The 22,752-nt window shown below is 41.6% G+C and overlaps 1 protein-coding gene across 7 annotated transcripts in view; it reads right to left on the bottom strand.

Annotated features, from left to right (window-relative positions):
- The window catches only part of AUTS2 (activator of transcription and developmental regulator AUTS2), a 1,828,564-nt gene that overhangs the window by 1,096,904 nt on the left and 708,908 nt on the right, over window positions 1–22,752 (bottom strand). The gene's annotated exons all lie outside the window — the stretch shown is intronic.

The following is a 22,752-nucleotide window of genomic DNA, read 5'->3' as shown; positions in this document are numbered from 1 at the left end:
TTGATGGGCCCTCAGTCTCTCCCAGTATGGCAAATTTTTGTGTTCTTATGTACGGTACCAGCTCATTTGAAAGACTTGATATATTATTCTGATAGAAAAGGATTTTGTTTCCTTTACTTTCTTCCTTATCAAACAGAAAAATTTATGATGTATACTATCCATTATAAAATCTCATGCTGGATCTTTAAATCAAATAATAATTAAGCAAAAGCCCATATGAATACCAACACTAGACACCTGCTTGCCACAACAGTTGGAAAATACAGTCACAAGTGAGATCAATTATGAGAAAAAAAAACAAACAATTCACATTTGTTAAGACTAATGTAGGGCGAGCTAGGTCTTCCCTTAAAAAACTGTAAGCAGGTTTAGGGGTGCAGGGATCTGTCTGCTACAAGACACTGCCAGCTGCCCTCCCACCTTACTTGTGATCCTACGACAGGGAAAAGACAACGTGTATTCTCCTCAGAAACAGACTTTTATGTATCAGATTTGACAGGACATAGCATTTAGAAAGTAACAATTCCTCTCTCTATCATCCTGGCCACTAAGCACCAGTTTTCCCTAGAGAAAGTTCTGTATCATGGGTAGTTTCACACATGTCATAAACCTTAGCTTGCTTAAGATATTAATACTTCTGGCTAACTTACTTCAGGCGATATCTCTGTTCACCTCTGAAGCAGGCTCTGTCTGGAGAATGAGGGCAGGCGAGAGGCCTGCTTCCTGGGCTTGGTGCGGGCAGGCGGTGCAGGAAGGAGATTTAGCTTCTGGCTCTGGTGCTTGCCAGCTGTCTGGGCTGGTTCTCACCCTTCGCCTTCTATGACTCCTCCGTGTCACTCTCCGTACCTAAGCCGGGGTCTCCTCTCTCTGATCACCTGGCCACACCTGGTCTTCTCCCTTCTCGATAGCAGGGAGGGCTGGTCTGCTTCTGCCCCCCTTTGCTTTCAGGAATACAACGGCACAGGCTCTCACTCTCCGGGTTTATGCACTCTTTCTCCCTCTTTTCTTCAGGGGGTCCCCTGCTTCAGCCTTTCTCCTCCTTTTGGTTTCAGGGCCACTCTCCCCAGGAGTCATTTCCTTGCCTTCTGTCTCAGGGTTTGCGTTCAGGATTTGTGCACCCTCTTTTCTTCTTTGCTGCATTGCAGGTCTTCCCCCCTCCCCCCCTTACTTCAGGGGGAGAAATGCCATGACTGTGTGTCAGAGTGGTTTTCTCCATCTCAGGCTGCCCTCCCCCTCTAAGTGTGAGGGTATTTCTGACCTCTGCTTGCCTGGCTATCCCTGACACTTACTTAGGGTCTTAAGTTATTGCCCCTCTGTCTGCTTTATATTTGCACAGGAACTGACAGGCACACCTGATAAGGTATCCTTCAGTGTATCAGGACAAGACCTCTTCATTTTCCACAGAGACCAGGTTTTAAAGTTCACCTGGGCAAAGTTCCTTATCTTGCTGTGACAGCGCCTTTTTGGGGCCTGCCAGAATTTGGCCTGTACATGGCCATTATAACTCACAATTGATGCATCAGTGGTAAACATGAGGTATCTCCCTTCAAAAGAGAGGAATATGGGAGGTTCAAGGGGTGTAGTAGTTAGGTCTGGTGATAGCACAGTCCATCCCCTAAAGGGTGGTCCAAGTCAAAAAGGGTTTAAAAAGAGAACTCCTACAGTCATCAAGGAAGTTACTGAGGGGACACAGCAGGGGGCTGTGCTTTCAAAGGTCCCCAAGAAGAAAGAGGGTGGGTGGTTTGCCTCTCGTTCCATCTGAAGGTTGGAGTTGGTTCTGTAAGGGAGACAGCAGCATCCAGACTCGGGAGGGGTTCTTATCCCACAGGCTAAGGGATAGAGGAGTCCGCTCAGGAAACTGTATCACAAACCAGGTAGTGTGCTACCATTTCCGAGGGGGGGAAGAAAACTTTCTTGTTCCCTACCGTAGTGAGGTTTCTAGGGCAGTACAATCTGGTAGAAGGTCCCAGCCTTTATCCTTCTGCTCAACTTATGCAAGAAACCACTGATTTGCATTTCTGAACTGAGTTCTGCTGTTGTAACATTGGATTGCTTATTTTTTTTTTTTTTTATTCAGTAGAGTTTATTTTTTATTTTGGAATATAACATTTCGTGTGGACTGTCTTTAAGAGTGATTGAAAGGGATCCCCTGGGTTTTACATTCCCCATAGCACAATCTGGTTGCTGTTCAGTAGTCTCTGAAGTGTGGCCTCTTGAGACAAGACAAACTGTACAGAAATACATATGGTGTATCTCAATAGTACATATAGATCAGTACATTACATAATATAAACAAAACACTTTTTAAAGTTTTGGTTTTGGGTTTTTTTAACCTGATTTCAATGGAACCATGTTGGTCTCAAAACAGCCATGGGCCATCTGCAAGTCTTCAGTTTCTAATTACAGTTAATCTCTCAAAACCTTTGAAACTTGCATAGCAACAATTCTTCCCTTGATGTATTCTTCATGGCTAAGAAAATTTGGTTCTGTTCTGAAGCAGGGACATCTACATATCAGACCTCCCAACCATGCAATAAGGACTGCAGGCAATAAGTACACACACCACTGCTATTCAACTCGCAGTTCAGGAGCAACCTACAAATTTTAGAGTCTTTTAGCTTTATAAATCAAAAAGCAAATGGAAGATTCAGTCGGTCGAAAACAATTTTAGGCCTAAATGAGCTACTGCTTTACATGTTTCAAAGCAATAGCATGAATAAAGTATTTAAACTTTGGCTAAGATAAACCATGCACAGTCCCTTCCTAATGTAATTCATAAAGCTGATCTTTATCAGTCAGATCTAATGGATCTTTTCATGTGTGCATTATTAATTCACCAGGCTTAATCTTTCATACATATTTCAAGCATCTGATCCATGTCCAAGCTTCAGTGTAATGGTATGGCCCCTGGTTAAAAATTTAACAGCTTTAAAGAAAATAGGTCAGCTTTCACTGGCTAATTCTTGTGCCTCACTGGAAAAACTTATCACAAGCTTTCTGAGAAGAGAGAAGCTGAAACATATACAATTTTCACAAAGGAGATTTTTTTATAAACTTGAGTTTATAAAGATTAATACATGGAAAATACATAGAGGAAAATATTGTATTGTGATTACGCTGCTGATGTTATAAGCAACAGAGATGAAACCCTAGAATTTCAAAATATAAAAAAACCTTAGAAAAAAGACATTATTCCTTATATTTACCTACTTCTTTATATTTTTTTTAAATATTGATACTGGGACTAGGGTGCAGAATACTGCAATGTGCTTTATCACCCGTTATTAGTGAATAGGCCCTATTACAAATAATATGAGTTGTGGTAAACAACATGCATTACCGTGTATCGCACCTTAGTAAAACGACTCTAGTCAGGGATATTCTAAGAGTCTCTGTCTTTGGATCCTTCTGTTTGTCTCTCTAAAAGTGCTGTTCCTTTCCACCATCAAAAGTGAAGAACAGAACGTCCTAAATCTGTACTGGGGACCCCATAACAAATCAGCTTTGTAATGATTTGCATATGCTCAGCCTTCAATGTACACAGATTTATTTCATGCACATTCTTTGTGGAAATTCTGCAAACCCAACTGACCGTGGGGGTCTCCAGAACAGGTTTGGGAAACCCTGATCTATGGTATGGACCAGCCTGTAGCCCTCATGCTTTGTGACCAGTGTTGCAGGAGAAAAGGATTAAAGTAATTATTCTGGTACTAGATATTGCCAGAAGCAGTAGTAGAGCCTTTCCCTGCCCTGCATGCTTTCTTTCTGAGCCCATTAACTTGCTACAAGGGATTCTATCTGTAGAAGAACTGGAATGGGGTCAAAGCTACTGAGCTGCTTGCTTTGGAGTCAGGAAATATGATACACGTGTCATGTCACTGCAAACTGCAGTACTATTGAGCTCACTGAGAATAACACACAGTGCTAAAACTGCTAAAGGGGACATGCAGAGTTATAGAGTTATTGAGTTAGGTTCTCCAGGGGTCTGAGTAGTCTAATTATTTCATCAATAGATACTATAAAAGCAAAGACACTGATGCACAATTGTGCAATCTGTCAAACCAGTGGGGGGAAAAATGAAACTAGCTAGCAATTGCTGTGATTCTGATGGACATCTTGTTTCACGTAAAGGTGGAGAAATTGCTCTCCTAGTGATTCGATTACATCAAGCACATGATTATAAGGAACATCCCACCAAAAAGGTCAATATAGCATAACAATACTGGAGAACGTTAGGAGACCTATTTTGAAAAGAATGCTACCTGTCTTCTTTATGAAAGATCTAGTGAAATAAGACACAACAGCATTACGAATTTATATGTGCATCTAGGGCTTTGGGCAAAAAATCTAGAACTGCAGTCTTCTCCATATCATCAGATACACTGTTAAGTACACATGATTGGGACAGATACAGAATAATAGTGAGTCATTAAATAATCATAGGTATAAGACTGCAAAAACCTGATCCCGGATCAAATAGATCAGGTGCCCGGTCATGTATGCCCCCCCTCATTTTAGGACTAATCCCTTTTCCTTCAAATTATTGGCCTCCACAGACTGATAATACGAATATCACTAGCATTAGAATTAGTATGAAATTTTACTTCCTGGTCTGAAAATTTATTTATTTCTTTATTTATAACTTTTCTATACCGAAGTTCAAATAACAGAGTTAGTTATCACTCCGGTTTACATTGCAACCATAAAAAAACAGTGACAAAGTTGTCTTACATAGAACAGGGGGAGAGAAAAACTTGGATACAGCTTAAGCATGGGGAGTAACGTGTCAAAACTGGTAAGAACTGATAAGAGTTGGCTTTTTGGGGTAACAAGGTATTCCGAGGGAGGGGGTAGGAATGAGGGATTGGAAGGGGGTTGGAAGGGGGGTTGGAAGGTGGGGGAGAGGGTAGCTGAGGGTTACCATAGATTTAATGAAATTAATATACATATATTAAATAGCTTAGGCAGCGGAAGAAAAAGTGCTTAGGCATCTGAGCTTAGGAAGAGAAGGTCCGTGGAGGATGAGGCAAGGACGAGTGTTATGGGAAGGCTTGTCTGATTAGTAGCGTCTTAAGTCTCTTCTTGAATGTAATTGGGCATTGTTCCAGCCTAAGGTCCGGTGGGAGCAGGTTCCACTGTTTGGGGCCTGTGGTGGAAAAGGCTCTTTTACTAAAGGAGGTTTTGAATGTAGGTGTTCTAAGAGTCCCTCTTTGCGCTAATCTCAGAGGACGGGTTGAAGTATGAGGTTGCAGGGGGGTCGATAGGTCCAGCGGAGAGATGTTAAGAATGGCTTTGTGGGTGATTACTAAAAGCTTGTAGAGGATTCTGAATTTGACTGGGAGCCAATGAAGCTTCTTAAGGATCGGTGTTATGTGGTCCCTTTTGTTAGACTTTGTGAGTATCCTTGCAGTTGCATTCTGAAGCAACTGGAGAGGTTTAATGGAGTTGTCTGGAAGGCCTTGAAGAAGAGCATTGCAGTAATCTATTTTTGAAAAAATGATCGCTTGTAAGACAGACCTGAAATCTTGAAAATGAAGGAGGGGTCTTAGTCTTTTTAATACTTGAAGTTTGAAGTAGCACTCCTTTATTGTGTTGTTAATGAAGCCTGTGAAGCTCAATTGAGTGTCCATGATTACCCTTAGGTTTCTGACTTTATAATTACAAAAATTACAAAATACTCATCATTAGTGATTGTTTGGATTTGAATGGTTACAATGAGCATGACAGTGTGATTAGTAGACACCAGTGGCTAAACACAGCGTCATACTGCAGGAATGTAAAAGACAACAAACTAGTAAATTTAGCTGGAAGAAAAATAAAAGGTCAAGATGTAAAAAAAGGGAGGGACTGAGCTTCATACCCAACAGAGGACCAGAACCTTGGGCCTAGAAAAAGCTGGAGGAAAAGCAGCCAGATAGAGTTTCTGCAGGAAGGATTGCAGAAAGCAAGCAAATGTACTGGTGAGGAAGTCTGCAGTCAGTGAACAAGAGCCTGGTATCCTAGCCCCGAGGATGTGCCAAAGGGAAGACTAAAGAATTCCAGAGATTAGAGAGCTGATAGCTCCTTCTGGGTCCTCCACTATGGAACTGCTTTCAATCAGAGACTGAAGGCGGAGGAATAAGAGGAAAAGACAGCGATGCATTTTGAGATGGCCCAAAAGAGTCGAAGAAATAAAAGGATGGTTACCTATATGACAGTAGGGTTCATGGTGCTGTGAGACACATATTAGTTGATAATTTGCAATTCCATGATATATTTAGTGTTTACAATGCAAAATTTCCATTCAGCTACCCAACTCTATGCCCTGTGCAGTTATTTACAGTAGGTCAATGGTGCAAAAAAAGAGACTTCTGTTTTTCAAGTGTCATCGATTCAGCTCCCATATTGCTGTCAGCAGTATACAATGGGGCTGCTCACCCCCTAACAAATATCTTTCTCGAGGAAAAGCTGTGCCTACAAAAACATAGTTTAAATTTACATAGTAATACAACACGTGACGGCAAAGAAAGACCAAAATGGCCCATCCAGTGTGACTTTTTGAGATTCATCCTCTTTTGGTAGATGTGCACATAAAATTCCCAAATACAATCCAACTCCACTTGAGTCTTCCCCCTGAGCTCTCAACCCTCCTATCATATCTGTCCCAAGTATGTCCAAATCCAAACTTGTGCAAAAGAAAGTGAGGTACATGAGTATTTGTAAAAATGCACAAGTCACAATTCACTTGGATGCAGCTCCATCACTAATGGTGGGGGTGGAAGGGAAATAGAACCAAAGGTTACTAAAAGCCAAGAGAAACAGATAAGTATGAGAAAAAAAAGAAGTGTGAAGCTTGCTGGGCAGACTGGATGGGCCGTTTGGTCTTCTTCTGCCGTCATTTCTATGTTTCTATGTTTCATTTGGTAGCGCCGTAATATCATGGAAAATCGGTTCATCTTCAAAGCAAAAATTGCCACTGTCAGCAAGGACAGCTATTACATTTCAAAAATCAACATATGGTTGAATTTGGAGGCAAAAATCAATGATGGCTGCACTGGAACTGGTGCTGTGACTTTAAAAATGGAAAATATCTTAGCGCAGTTATGCATTTTTTATGTTTGACACTGCACATGCTTCTGGCAAACAGATCCATTAACCATTATTAGCCAGAGAGATTTGGGAGATTATCACTTCTTACCACTGGCAGTAAGAAACATGGAACTGATCCCTCCACCGGGATCTGCCGGGTACTTTCATGTGACCCGGAATCATGGCAGGTGGAAAGACCAGATGTTTATCTCTTTGAATAATTATTAAGAGACTAAAAAATATGTTTCCTGTACTATCCAATTTATGTAACTCTCATTTCTTCCTTTGAAGAACAGTGGATTGCTATGGGGAAGAAATGTGCTAGGAGATAGATATTAAAAAGATCTAGCACCTAATTTAAGAAAAAGAGGTGCCCAGGTTTCCCAAAATGAAAATTCTCCCCATGGAGAGCCTAATCTTCTGCACCTAAAAAAAAAAAAGAGGTGGGAGCAGGGCCAGTTCAGGGAGGTAAGTTAGGCACTTGGTGATGATTTCCAGCACTAGGGCACTGAAGCTCATCCTAAATGTAGGCGACTGAACAGCAGGCCGAAGTTTTGGGGGCCTTGGTTTGAGGTGCCTATGAGAGAAGCAATTTGATTTCAGTCCAAAACTTAGGGGGCTTTTTTCCTAACTTTGAGGTGGCGCAGCTGTTTTGGAATACCAGACTTTTTGGGGGTGTTTGGAGGACTATTTTCAAAGCCATTTCCCCCAGAGTAAAATTGTCCTTCCTCTGACTGGATAAAAGTACATGCCAGTTAGCACTTTGTATGCCCGTTTTTAGCTGGGCTAAAAAGAGGCCTTTCCGTGCATGCATTTAAGTTGGGGGGGGGGGGGGGAATAGGGGAGGAAAACAGCACACACACAAGTCATTTTCTAACATGCACATATGCTATTTTGCCCCCCCCCCCCAGCTTCAGCTGTCTGCACAAACAAAAGGTGCAAAGCATGCGGGCGATTTTAGCACGCACATATTCTGCAGCTGCTAAGTTTCCAGAGGGGAAGCAACATGGATAGTTTTCCTTACCAAAATCAGTTAAAATGTAGGCAGGCTTAAAGTGCTGTGAACAACTCGTGCTGCTTCACAATTGCTTCCCCAATATTATTTTACTAGAAGAGATAGAGTCCCTGAGAATAAAGGCTTCCTATTGCTCTGATAAAGTGGTGGACTAATACTAGCACTGATAAAATAATATATGCAAGTAAAATAGAAAACACAACTACATTAAATAGAGAATGAAAAGCAATATATAAAAATGTGCCATAGTGGTCTTAGCTCATAGCTCGCGCATAGCTCATACATCCTTTTGCCATCGACATTCGTGCTGATCTTCTGCAGGAGATGAAACGCTCGCCTGCTTGCCATCTTTAATCCATTCTAGGGTGTAGCTCTGAAGCTACCCTGCCTTTTGCACTGTAGGGAATTAAAGGATTACTGCACTGCATTAGGCTTTAAACTTATGAAAAATAACACTTGAGCGCATTAGAAGGTAGTCAGTGGGTTAAGCTTCTGCAGAGCCCCAGAGGATAGACACACCTGCTTTCTTTATGTGCGTGTGTTTAGAATGGGGGGGGGGGGGGGGGCGGGGGAGAAAGAGGGGGAAACACAATATAACCTGGCTGCAGGGATGAGAATTATATTTAATGCGCTGCTTGTCATTCTTTGCTGACAAAGCTGCCCTCAGGGTGGGAACATTCTCTATCTCTCTTCTTACCTTGATCTCTTTCCTGGATGACTATTGACTCATTCATTTTTAGATCAATAAATAAAGCAACTTTACAGGATATACTGTATATTATTTGAACCATTTCACTTCACATCTCTTCACTTTAATTTGAATGTATTTCACAGTCAGGCAGCCTCAGAACCTGCATGGTATTTGCCAATCAGAAGAATGCAGCTCTACCCTGAACAAGTTTTTGTGTTCAGTGTAATAAAAGGACATCCTTAATAAGAAAGTACTTATTTGCTTAAAGCAACAGTACTAGCCATAAAACATTTACATGAACCAGTTAAAACACAAAGTACTATTTAATATCCCTTCCTTTGGTTCAGATATTTTAAAATTCCTTTGAAAGATCCTTAAGTCTACATTGCGACATAATTAACAAACTAGATGATGGTAAAAAAAAAAAAGACCAATTGGTCCATCCAATCTGCCTAGCTATTTCTGTCACAGTGCCAGGGATATATCCCATCTGCCAGCCCAAAAGCATGACCGACTGTGGGATATCACCCCTTATCCAAGGACAGTTTTTATCATCTTCTGATTCTGCTCTCCACCGTCCTCAATAGATAAGCATGGAAGATCTCTCTTTTAGTTCACATCCGGTATCCCCACCCCCTTCCATTTCCAACACAATAATCCAAACAGGCACCAACCCCAACGCGCTTGATACCTGAACATTCGTCCTCCCAGTTCTCCATGGTCTTTCTATCTATCTGCTGCGCGCGTCTGTGTCTCTGCTAGTATCCTAGTTATTGCTGTACTACCAACCCGCCAGACAGTAACCAGTCACTGATTATTAATTCTATTCTAACAGCGTGCTAGAGAGTACAAGCTACATGATCACATGCTTTACTGCTAGGACTTTGATTTCTAATCATTACTGTACTTGCAGCCTGCCAGCAAACCCAGTCGCTAATTAATTCTTCTGCTGTCTCTTCACTTTTTTTGCAATTAAGTATCCTCCCTCCATGTTTATCTCCAGCCTTCTTGAAACCTCTTACAATTTTTTTCTCCACCATCCCCATCCAGGGAGACATTCCATAGTAGTTTAGTGAGTATTATGAACCTGTGAAAATTAAAAAGTTAAATTGTGCTGACCTCCATCCAAGCCTCACACATCAAGTGAAGAAATTACAGGTGGTTTGTGGGAAGTCTTCCCCATAAAACTATTTTTTTTTTTAATGTAGCCTCAAAATGTGGCATTTCCTACCACATAGAGAATTCATTACCTAAGATTATATATTCCAACATCCCACAAAAAACATCTGAAAGTAAACAGGAACACAATACGCTTTAGGAATATAAAATAGTTTTTCTAACCACCATGTGTCTCTGCCTTGCAATCTTTCTTTCTGTTCCATTCTCTCTTTATAATCCCTCATCGTCCAATATATTTGTTTTCCTTCTTTCCTTCTTCTATAATTTCCTTTTCCTTGATTCCTTTTGTCTTTCTGTGCAATCTGTTTCTCTCTTCCCTATTCTTTTTTGTCTCTAACTAGAGCCTTTCATCTGCATTCTTTCTGTCACCCTTTGTCTGTTTCACTCTTCTTCTCAAACTGCATATGGCTCTCTCCTACATCCACACGTCTGTCATCACTTTCTGCTTTACATATATTTCCTCCCATTCCTGTCTCACCGATGTCACTTTCCTAGCTTATACTTTTCTCAGTGCCTCTCCCTCTCTCACCCCACTCTCCCAGCCTGCCTCTTGTGTTTGCCCCTAACAGCCTGTCTGACTCCCTGCCTCTGCCCCAGGATCTCTCCCTCTCCAGGGGCAGTCCTCCACTTCCGGCCTCATCACTTGGTCTATTTCTTTCCCCTGCATTTCGCAACCCGTCTCTCTGTCTCCCCTGTGCTCCCCTTCTCCAGGGCCTAAAGCATAAAAGTAGAAACTTCTTCATTGTGTGTACTTGTTGATACTTTACTGTAGATGCACTGAACTGATAGGCAGGACACTCTGGCTGAGTGTTCCAAATTAAAACTTTTAGAAATAGCTCAGTTTAATGAATTTGCACAGAGATGTTCCCAGGTGCATCCATGTCCCAGACTAGTATATTTCATCACACTTCTCTTTCTCTCTGTGAATGTGTCACTCAATACGGGGTCTTAAGAAGTTCTTACCCTCCAGGATTTTAAATAACTGTCCCAGGTGGGTGGGGGGGGGGGGTATCTTAAGGGCAATGGGATCCCTTTCCTCAAACAGTACCTGAGGTCCAGGTGAACTTCCAGATCTCCCAAAACCAGTCCTTGTCCTGTGTCCCAGGGTGAAGACTTCTTTGGGGGGGTCTCCAGATGTCACACAACTTCTTATTCCTGATCTCCTCTCAAAACTGTATATATGGATTGAAAAGATCCTGTGGCTAGGAAAGGTCTGATCTTCTCCTTTCCCTAATCACTGGGAAGGAAGAGTGGCAGCAGAAACCTCTTCCCAACTCAAAAGGCGAAGATATTGTCAAACTCCAGCAACTGAAACTCTTGTGACAAATCACCATTATTCCTCCACAGGTTGTAAGATCGGCACAACAGGTCTTCACCCCTATACTCCTCAAGGCAGGACTTTTCCCTCCCTGCGACCAGGACTAGAGATTCACAAAAGACAAAAACTCCAAAAATAAACTTCCAGGAAAAAGAATTCACTCACTCCAAAATCTAAGACAAACCCTACCAGACAGGTTGTGTACTAGAGGGATATGCCTCTCCCCTCCTCCATGGGATCTAAAACTGGAGACTGAGAACATTAAAGAAACAGCTCCTACTCCTTCAAAAGCCAAACCAAAATGCCACACCACTCTTAAATTTCACCTATCCTTATGCAATCAAGAGCTGACCATTCCAGCAAACCTCAAAGTGGCGCTGTTAAGAATGGTGCACCCTAACTCAGGCTAGTGCCTTCAAGTAGAGACCTAGGGGGTCTCTACACAAAGTTCACAGGATAACTTAAGACAAGAACCAAAGAAGAAGATATTTCCCTATAATGGGCACAATAAACATGCTGAATAATACAGGCAGGGAAAAGCAGTCAATTTCTTTTGATACTGATGGAAATAATATGCGCCCTAACTACTGGAAAAGCCATGTAAACAGAAACCATGTATCCAAAACTAAAATTCCTTAAAAATTACCAATAACAGAGTCAGTAAACTGCCTATAATGAAAAGACCAGATCATCTCTCTTTTTCACATGCCAGTTAGTGTGCTTAGGTCAGTCATAACAGATTCATCTCTTTTTCCAAAAGTTATTCCTCCCCATCCCAGCCAAATATATTCTAGTGGCTGAAGTCCTACATTTCAGCAAGACAGATTGCAATAGAATGAACTATTATTTTAAAAAGACCCTGGAAACTCTACACTACATAGAATCAGTTGGACATTTCACAGTATTTTACACGAGACATTCTAAAGGCCATACACTCTAACAGCTGACAATGATTCTTTGTGTAGTTTCCTAAACTTTTAATTTCCAAGTAGAATTAAGTCCTTCATGTCCCTAGGCTATGACAAATCTTCTTTTTCTTACAAAATCAAAATCTTGGTGTGGTTATAATACGCCCAGAAACATAGGTTCAGAGAAAGCATTACTTTAAAAGGCTATATAGCTATTATTTTACAAAGACCCGGTAGGGAAGTATTAACCCTGAAGAAGAATACATAAAATCTAACACGTGAATTTTCAAAAGTCCTTGTGTGGAAAAATTAGCATAAATTACACACGTAAATAGCATGTATTCGCATACATACCATTTTAAAAACAGCAAAGATACATGCGAAAATAAGAGTTTGTGCACAAATATACGCATGTAAAGGGCGCCGTCTAGGGGTGCTCCGGGGTGCGGCCAACATATATGTGCGTAAGTTATTTTAACAGACTTGTGTGTGTAGATTTAGCAACTTACACATGGAATTTTACAGCTGTTAATTATCTTGCATAAGCAATATCTAATGTGTGTATAATGTGTGTGAAGTCTAGCTGAAATGGGGGGAGTTTAGGTTGAAGAACTAGGAGGGTCTCAATAATCTGGAGATGGGCATGATGAACTAGAGAAGGAATCAGAATACTAGTTAATTCCCTTTATGTGAACATGTTTAGAAAGCTTGCTGATTATGCAGGTAGGTCCTGCTTAATTTTCAAACAAATTATTTTATTTAAAAATATTTGTTAATCACTTTATAGATTTCAATAAATTATACTTTGTATAATTTTAATATAGATTTGAAAAACAGGCACATTTTTTGCGACATGTACACAGTACTTCAGCAGCACTTAGCCATATACTTTAAGTATATAGACTTATCCGGCTATCTTATTTAGCTGGATAACTAGTGCATTTTGGTTTTTTTAAACCTATCCAGCTAAGTTAATTCTGTATTTGCGTGTATCTCCACACACGTGCGAATATTGTAAGGTAAATTTGCACATATTTTATAAAATACTAGGATAAATCTGTGTCTACCTATAAACACATATATGGGTTCATGTGTACTTCTTTGAAAGTTATCGCCTTAGGCATTTGATCAGTCAACCTACACTACCAGAAATCCAAGTAAGAGTTATATAATATATACAGTAAATCCATCCAGTTCCTAAGTGTGAAATAACTTGACCTCGATGTATATTCTAATGGAGGAGTAGTCTAAAGAAGACAGCAAAACTAATAAGCAATGGAATTGCACCCAAAAAGCATAGGCCACCAAACTCAACTGTTGTACTGTAGAATTAGACTATGCAGGCAGGTTTGATTCCTGGATCGAGCCTTTCACATCCCTTTTCCACAGACCCTATAGAAAAGGGCAACACCTGGTAGCTGAATTTAGTACCCATGACACAGGGTTCTAGATACCTCTGGTCCATGGCTCATGACCGTGGCTGTAATGACCAGAGTAGGGACAGTGGGAGCAAGGATCTATTAAAATAGGGGGGAAAATCCCTGAGCAGCTGTGCATGAAGATTTATGGCACCAGAATCCCAGCACTAGATCTGATTGAGCTAGAAGACAAAGGGGGAACTACCAAGTTCCACCTCACCATCAAAAAAATTTAATTATACATTTTCACTACAGTGTAAAAGTTTACCTATAGAATAATATCCTCCTCATTTTTTTACTTTTAATAATAAATCAAGCCTTAAGATTGCTCCATGACCGTCTACTATCACAATTGTGCTACAGAGATTGAACACGATAACAAAGGTGCGATGATCATTATCCTTTGGATCTGGTGAATAGCAACGGTAGATGGGAGTTAAATATTTTAAAAAGTTCTTTTAAATAACAATGTTGACACATAATACGTTTTTAACATCTGGGCTGCTCCAATGACTTAGAGGATGCAATATTAACTTACAGGTAACACTATTTTAAGCTCTTTAACAGTCTCTTTACCATATTAATTATTCAAGGAGGAAAACTGAAGGAATCTGTGGCCTGAGTGCAAGGCGAAAATGAGAAAGCTGTAATGATACGATAACAGCTCATTCAAGATCAATCAAACCACATGATCCCCCAACATAAACAAGCACCAATTAAGGCAATCAACAGCAATATGACTGTGGTTGATGTCCTTTTATTCCGATATGCTCAGTACAAAGAACAAAATGTAAAAATGCTCTCCAGCATATCAAGAGAATCATTCAGTAGCTTAGCTATACAAAACTAATCCAGCAAGTTATTATAAAAGTATTTTTTTCATAATTCACAAATGCGAATGCCAAAGAGAGGGCAGCAAAAAGAACACCACTGAATTAATAAATCACATCTGGATGAAATCCTTTTGGCATTGCTTTCTAAATTATAGATACACATACACAAAGGCATTATGTCATACCTGAACTTCAATTTGTTGGCAGAGATGGGAAGCAAAAAGATAGAGAAAAAAATTGTTCTGATGGAGCATGAAAGAAAAGGAAGATGGGAACACACTGATATCTATAATTTGGGTAAGGGCAAGTTTAAAGAAAGCTATTGCTATCTCTGGGAGTGTGCAAGAGAAATTAAATCTACTTTATAGATCCTTGCAACCTACAATGGCCACTGTCAGAGATACAATGCTGGGCTCGATGGTGTGACCCAGTATGGCAATTCTTATGGGATGCATTTCCTAAAGTTTGCAAGGAACTTAGAAGTCTACATCTAGCCGGCTATCAACATTAGACATCTAAAAAATGTTTCAGACACCCTCTCTACTTGTACACCTATGAGAGCTGACTCACTAAAGTTCATGCTAACAAGATTTTAGCTTGGAGGCGCTAAATATTTTAGCATGCATGGTAAAAAATCTGGGGCTGCTTCACAGAAATGTGAAACTATTATAGATATCTGTGCAGTTGATGAAAGGATCTTTTATACCAATCAATGACATAAGTCCCTAGGCAGCCCTCATCTACTACACAACTCCTATCCCTTTCACAGATGTCACATCCCTGTTATGGCCGGCCGGCCACGGACCCATGGCCGGCCTTCCTCACCTTCCATCGCCCCCGGGGACAGGCTCCGGTGTTTTCCGATGTGGGGGAAGCACCTCCAGTGCTGCCCTCCTTGTGGCGGCCTTGCCGGCAGTCGCCACCACTTCCTTGGCTGGCCTGGCTCCCTAAGCGTGCGAGCGCCTCTCTGGAACATTTAAAGGGCCTGCGGCGCGCTAAGGCTGCCGGCCCTCCCTGAGGTGACGTCACGCGGCCTGGTATTTAAGGTTGGGCAGAAAGCAGGTGTAAATCTGCGCGCGCCAGCGGGCTGCTGGCATGCCATCACCCGACCCGGGGGCTGGTTCGGAGGCCTCGACCACGCCCCCGGGCCCGCCCCCGAAACGCCGCATCACTCGTGGCCCGCCCCCAAAACGCCACGTCACTCGCGGCAAGCCCCCTGACACGCCTCAACACGCCCCTCCATGCAAGCCCCGGGACGTATGCACGTCCCGGGGCTTGCGCGCGCCGCCGAGCCTATGCAAAATAGGCTCGGCGCGCGCAGGGGCGGTTTGGGGTAGGTTTTCGGGGGGGGTACGCGCATACCCCTTTGAAAATCTACCCCACTATGAGCATAACGATTTCACACAGCTTAACATAATTGAAAAAGGTGTAGTTATTTTCAGCATTAAAACTGTGCATTATTGCTTCACAAAGCCATCCCACCCCTGACTCCTCCCCTTTTAAAAATTTGTATCGCACCATGTGTTATGGTGCTTAACACATGCGAAAAAGCCGTAATGTGATTTGATAAACGACCCTGTTAGATTGTAAGCCCACTGGGGATAGGAAAATACCTACAGTACCTGAATGTAATCCGCTTTGAAGTGATGTGAAAAGCAGAATATAAAAATCTAAATAAAAAAAATGGTAAGCAAAGATAGAAATCGTTCAAATTTTATCAAATATGAATTCCACCTCTTGCCCATTAAATCCATGTCCCACAGATATTTTAAAAACATTGAACGTTAACCTATCCAAATCCATCACACAAATTGTTAATCTTTAGTTAGAGAAAGGTTGCCTACCTGATTCTTTAACACAACTTTGTTAGAACCAAATGATTTTTGAACAATGCTTCAGGCACTGATACTAACTGGTCTTGGTTATTGTAACTTATGCTATACTGGCTTACTGCTGACTTCTATTTGAGATTTACAAATAGTCCAGAGCTCCTCAGCTAGGATCCTGACAGGCACACCAATGTGCGAACATATAATATGTGTTTTGGCTTCACTGCACTGGTTACCTGTCACATAATGTGTAAAATACAAACTGGCCACCTTGATATGCTCATTACTTTATAGTGACATCACCCTCTGGGCTAGTGCTGTGTTACATATCTATAAACCAGCACACAATCTCTGGACTGCCAATAAAAACTTATTGGAGATGCCTTCAGCAAAAATAGCTCATCTTGTCCTGACCAGGGAGCGAGCTTTTTCAGTAGGAGGCTCAATATTTTGCAATTTCCTTCCAGAGAAATTGAGAACGTTTGTTCTAAATCTTTAAAAAAGGTTCACTTATTTTTACAAGCATTCACTATGGGGTAGATTTTAAAAGGTTGTGCGCGGGCGTACATGTGCGCGCGATAACCGACGAGCGCACATGTACACCTGATTTTATAACATGAGCGCGCATGTTATAAAATCCTGGGTCGGCACACACAAAGGGGTGCATAATTGTGCACCTTGAAAGCGCTGAGCCTCGCTGTCCTCCCCAGTTCCCTCCCAGGCCGCCCCTACCCCCGGACTGCCCCACCCACCCCCCACCTCTTTAGTAAAGCCCCAGGACCTACACGCGTCGCCGGGCCTTTTGAAAATAGGCCCGGTGCGCATAACCTTTTTAAAATCCGGCCCTATGGTTCCATCTTATTAATGGAGTACATAATAAAGAACATCTAGTTATAGTAATGATACCCGCATTGTTCTTTTAGGCAGTGTATATTGAATTTGGTATGTTTTATTTGTTTATGGTTTTATTATGAATGTCTTACTATTTGTATTCTTCCATGAACCTTTGATACGAGTGCAGACAAAGAAATAAAAATAAAATATTTGCTTCATTCCTGTCTGGGATTGTCCGATCTGTGAGAATTAAGGGGTTCTTTTCTGGAGCTAGGGAGCTCAGTCGTGACATACCTCAGGGTCCTTCCCTGTTCTAATTGCTCTTTAACATTTATTTGCAACATTTCAGAAAGACCATTTACTCATTTGACTTTATTAGCCGATATATCAATGACATCCAACTTATTGTACCCTTGGGAAGAAATCCAGACATTGCTATTGGCCCACTGAATAACTGTCTTGCAGCTATGGCAGCCTGGTTGTCAGAAAGTAAGCTGATCTCAATCAGCCAGAGGATTGAAATTCCAAGGAAAGGACCTGTTGACCTGTCAATACTACATATTCTATCTGACTGGTAATTGATGCAAGAAAGCAGGATGTTAGGTTTGAGTCAGCATTTAAACCTAGGTTCACAGATTGCAGGGGTGGCTCATACAGCTTATTTGTAACTCAAAATGGTGAGGCAGTTGCACCCATTTTTAGATTTGAATGCACTTAAAGCAGTGATATTCTTACTTGTTGCCCAATACGAGTACTGCAGTGTTTTGTAGCTGTATGCATGGAAAAATAGTTCATTTCATTTTTGTTTCAATTTTTTGGTTTAATGTCATTTTGTTTTTTAGTCTTATTTAGAATAATTTTTCTTTTAAAACTTAAGGGCCAGATTTTAAAACGTATGCGCAGGCGTAGATTTCTGCGCGCAACCCGGAACGCACAAATCTACGCCCGATTTTATAACATGCGCGAGCAGTCACGTGCATGTTATAAAATCTGCGGTCGGCGCACACAAGGGGGTGCACACTTGTGCACCTTGCACGCGCCGAGCCCGAGGGGAGCCCCGATGGCTTTCCCCGTTCCCTCCCTCGGAAGGAACTTTTTTTCGCCTCCCCTCCACCCTTTCCTTCCCTTCCCCTATCTAACCCACAACCCAGCACTGCGCCGGATGACTCAGGAACGCCCCCGGCCTCACCCCTGGACCGCCACCACGCCCCCAGACCTGCCCCAGGACCGCTGCCACACCCCCGGACCTGCCCCAGGACCGCTGCCACACCCCCGGACCGCTGCCACACCCCCGGACCGCCCATTTTTGAAAGCCCCGGGACATACGTATGTCCCGGGGCTTGCACGCGCCACCGAGCCTATGCAAAATAGGTTCAGCGTGCGCAGGGGTCGGTTTTCGGGGGTTACGCGCGTATCTTACGAGCGTAACCCTTTGAAAATCTATCCTTCAGTGTAATTTTTAGTTCACACTTAAAAAGTGCTTACTAACAAAATAGTGTGCATCAACTTGAAATAGTACACACTAACTCAAATAGCACGCACTACTGAATTAGTGTGCAATAGATTTCATGGGCACTATTTGAGTTAGCATGCACTAAGTTAGAGTGCACCGTTTTGAATTATTGCACACTAAAAACAAAAAGAACAAATCTGAAATTTGTGGGGATTTTGGTCATTTTATTTTAAAACAACATGAAACGATATAGACAATGACATTTATATTGTCTAAGACGTTTCAAATGAAAGCACATCCCTAATGCGCAGGTATCTGGGCTTGTTCACAAAAATGGTGTTTGGGCTTAAAATGTCGCAGAACACTCCAATTAGAATTGTTTGGGGGTAATATAGTAGAGCATATGCTTCAGTTTTACTCACAGATTACACTGATTGCTAGCTGAGGCCAGAATTCCCGTAGGTTTAAGCACTTTACCTTGGCATTTCATATCCTGAAGAGTAACTAGCCCCCCACATTTAAGGGGTAGGCTGGTGTGGTACCATGCAGGAAGGGAGCATAAATCTTGGCAGGGAAGCCTGGTGATATTCTAACCATGCACAAGGATTGGAACACTCGACTAAGATCAAGAATTTTTTCTATAGCACTGTAGAATAGTTTGCCTATAGATGTCAGGCAAGAGATGAATTTTTTAACCTTTAGGAAAATAGGTAAAAGCTTGGGTCTTTCCTACTGATCCATAAGTATTCTTTAGTTGTTGTTTTCTGCTTTGGTAGTTTGGGATGACTCTGCTGTGGATTGCAGAATATAATTTTGTATTGGAAGTGGCTGGCACAAAAATGTTAATCTTCTCGGTTTGTGTTTTGACGATTTTGTGTGTTATTTGTTAATTGATTGTGTAGGCTAATTTTGAAAATTGCTTTGGCTGATTTTTGAACTTTGATAAAGGTCAAAAACTATTCATAAATAAATACATACATGCATACTTTTGAAAATGCAAAAGTACACACAACTCCAAACCCTTCTCCATACCAGAGAATGCCTCAGCTCAGTCTGGACAAACTTACACTTGAACAAGCAGTACGCGTTCATATATCATATGGGCAATTTTTTAAAAGGCCATTTCTGCGCATAAAAACACTGCTTTATCCACAGAAATGCCTGGGTCATGCTCTAACATAGAAACATAGGACTGTTGGTTCCTTGCACATTTGGAGTACTGTCACATAGAAACTTAGGCCTGGATTTTCTAAAATCGCAGGCCTTTCAGAATCGTGTGGTATGGGGGGGGAAGCAAAGCGGGGGTGCGCCGGCAAAAGCTGACCGCGGTGTTATCGCTGCCGGCTTTCGCAAACCAATAGCGCCACCGTGAAAGGTGGTGAAATTGGGTGCGTTACTGGCGGTGATAAGGGTTCTAACCTTTTCGCCGCCAGCGATGTCTCCACCACGTCTGCCCCGATGCCGCCCCGACTCCTCCCCTTCCGGAGCTGACGCCACCCCGACTCCGCCCCTATCTAGGTATGGCACGCGAAAAGTCCCTTTTCGCATGTGATCCCTTTAGAAAATGACCCCCTTAGTCACATTAAAGCATGAAAAAGAGCCTATAAAGTCTCAGATCAAAAATGAAAATAAGCAATAGATGAGAACAATTTGCAGGGCAGTATACAGTGAAATGAAAAGGGGTGCCAGCAAGCCAGTCAGTGCGCCCAGTGAGCATACAGGTCACCCACCCGGTCTTATCAATCATTCACCTCTCAATAATTTGTTTTTAAGGGTTATTTTGTAAGCAGATAAAAAAAACAGTTTGTAGCAAACTTCAAAATTAATCCAAATTTCTAGGATCCACTTCCAAGAATCCAACAGCTGTGGTTTCGCAAAAATATGGGCCGGATTTAAGATTTACGTGCGGGCATAGATTTGTGCGCACAACCCGGCGCACACATGTTATAAAATCCGGGGTCGGCGCGTGCAAGGGGTGCACACTTGTGCACCAAGGGGCGGATTTTAAAAAGCATTTACATGCGTAAATCTGGGTTTTACACATGTAAATGCACTTTACTCGAGTAAGTGGGCTTTTGAAAATTGCTACAATATATGCCATTGAATCGTCCATAGGATTTATTTGCATAAGTACACTTTACATGAGTAAATGGCTTTTGAAAATTGCTACAATAGTAGTTACATTTATGCGCGTAACTCCTTTGAAAATTACCCCCCTTGCGCGCGCGCCGAGCCCTAGGGGCGCCCCGATGCAAAATAGGCTTGGCGCGCACAGGAGCGGGATTAAAAGGGTTACGCGCGTAACCCTTTTAAAATCCACCCCTATGCTTTTTCAGGGGAAAATATGCTCACTACCCAAAGGCTGTTGTCTGGTCGAAAGCGGGTGCATGGTTTGCTGATGCCTCTTTTCATTTCACTGTAGTCTGCATTGCAAACCTTTTCAATATAGTATTTAGTTCTCATTTATTGGTTATTTACATAGAAACTTAGGTCATGACGGCAGAAAAAGATTATATGGCCCATCCACATCTCGTGTTCATAGTTCCTTCCTACCTCTCAGAAATCCTGAGACTTAGCAGAATAAATAACTAAAGATTACCAAGAAAGAGACCTGCATCAGTCTTATATATTTCTAATATGAGCTTTTGTTAATAATATTTTGTCAGTACAAGCCTTGCATGCCTCAGTGAAACCAGCGTCAGCAAAAGTCTCTGGCAAGACAATAAATAAATAGAAGTAAATTGATTAAATGAAATAAATAATAGGGACATTGGTTCTTCAACATGCTTTACTGAGCATGTGCAACATTCAGAGTTATTTTGGGAATTGTGGTTTAATGAACAATTTTGCATCATATACATGAATTCAGGCACCTTATGGCTGCAACATCAACATCTGGTCCCTTGTCCTTATGGCTCAAAAATATAAATTGCTTCTTGCGATCTTGAAAGCATTATGATTCCCATGAGAACTAATTACTCCATATACTATGTTAAAAGTTTTGGGAAAGCGCAGTTATTTAGCTGTAGCTGTTAAATTAATTGTCATACTGGTATTTTAATATATCCTTAAAGCTATGCTGCCTCCAACCCAGACAGCAATCATGTGTGTTATGGGAAGGAAGTGCAATGCAAGAACGATATTTAATATCTTCAATCTTTGGTCTTAACACGTCTAAATACTATCCAGCAAATATGGAATTTCCAGCTAATGAAGGTCACACAGGAGGGTAAACGTCAGAGGGCCTTCTGTAGGAAAAGCACGTTTTTATATGCAGAAATGCCCTTTAGAAAATTGGGCCCCCCCCCGATACAGGGGCAGACTTAACTTATGTATATCAATATTCATGCATTAAGTTTACACGGACTGAGCAGAGGTGTTCCTGGGGAGGGGTTTGCGTTTAGGCAGATCCTTTAGAATTTTCAAAAGTATGCATGTAAAATTACCTCCACAAAAATACCTGAGCACAATTTAGTGGGGTCAACTGGGTGCAAGCAGCTTCAGTGGGATCATTTTCAAAAAGGAGCGTCCACGTGCACTTTTCCCTTGGAAAACCCATGCATGCCTTTGCCGTTTACTTTATGCAGGCTGTTATTAAATTATCCTCTCAAGTACTAGTGATGTCAAATTGTATTTCGTTTCTGCGTTTTAACATTTGCTAAATCGTTTCAGTGCGTGCTAAAATGCAGAAGCTAAACAGAAGTTTGTTGGGGGGGGGGGGGGGGAGTTGTGTTTTACAATGAAAATGACACAAAATGTTATTGGTGTTTTCAGGGCCATTTTTATTGACTGCACATCCATAGTATAAACCCAGTACAATACCACTGTTTTCTATTTCTCTTTTGGTTTTTTTTTTTGTTGCTTCCTTTGAACTCTAAATATGCAGCAGCCATGTAGAAGTATAAAAAACAGTATTACTAGCAGCTGCTTGGCTGTACTGAGACACAAAGCAAGTCATCAGTGGCATTACTAGTAAACAAAATGGCTCCCTGAATTCTATCTGGATTATCTAACAAAGTAGTGCAAACAACACTGAAGATGGGAAGTATTTCAGTTTGATTGCATAATTATTTTGCTATGGCCTTCCACAGCACACAAGGGAAGCCCATGCTGGTGACAGTTTCCTTTAAGCTGCCAGACTCTAAAACAAGTAAGATGCATGAAAAGATGTGCCATTAGGATATGGACTCATTAGTCAGGCAATGA

This window comes from Rhinatrema bivittatum, chromosome 8 (genome assembly GCF_901001135.1).
Source record: "Rhinatrema bivittatum chromosome 8, aRhiBiv1.1, whole genome shotgun sequence".
In the NCBI taxonomy this organism is placed as follows: Eukaryota; Metazoa; Chordata; class Amphibia; order Gymnophiona; family Rhinatrematidae; genus Rhinatrema; species Rhinatrema bivittatum.
The sequence above is the reverse complement of the archived record's forward strand: the minus strand, read 5'-3'. Positions and strand labels throughout refer to the sequence as shown.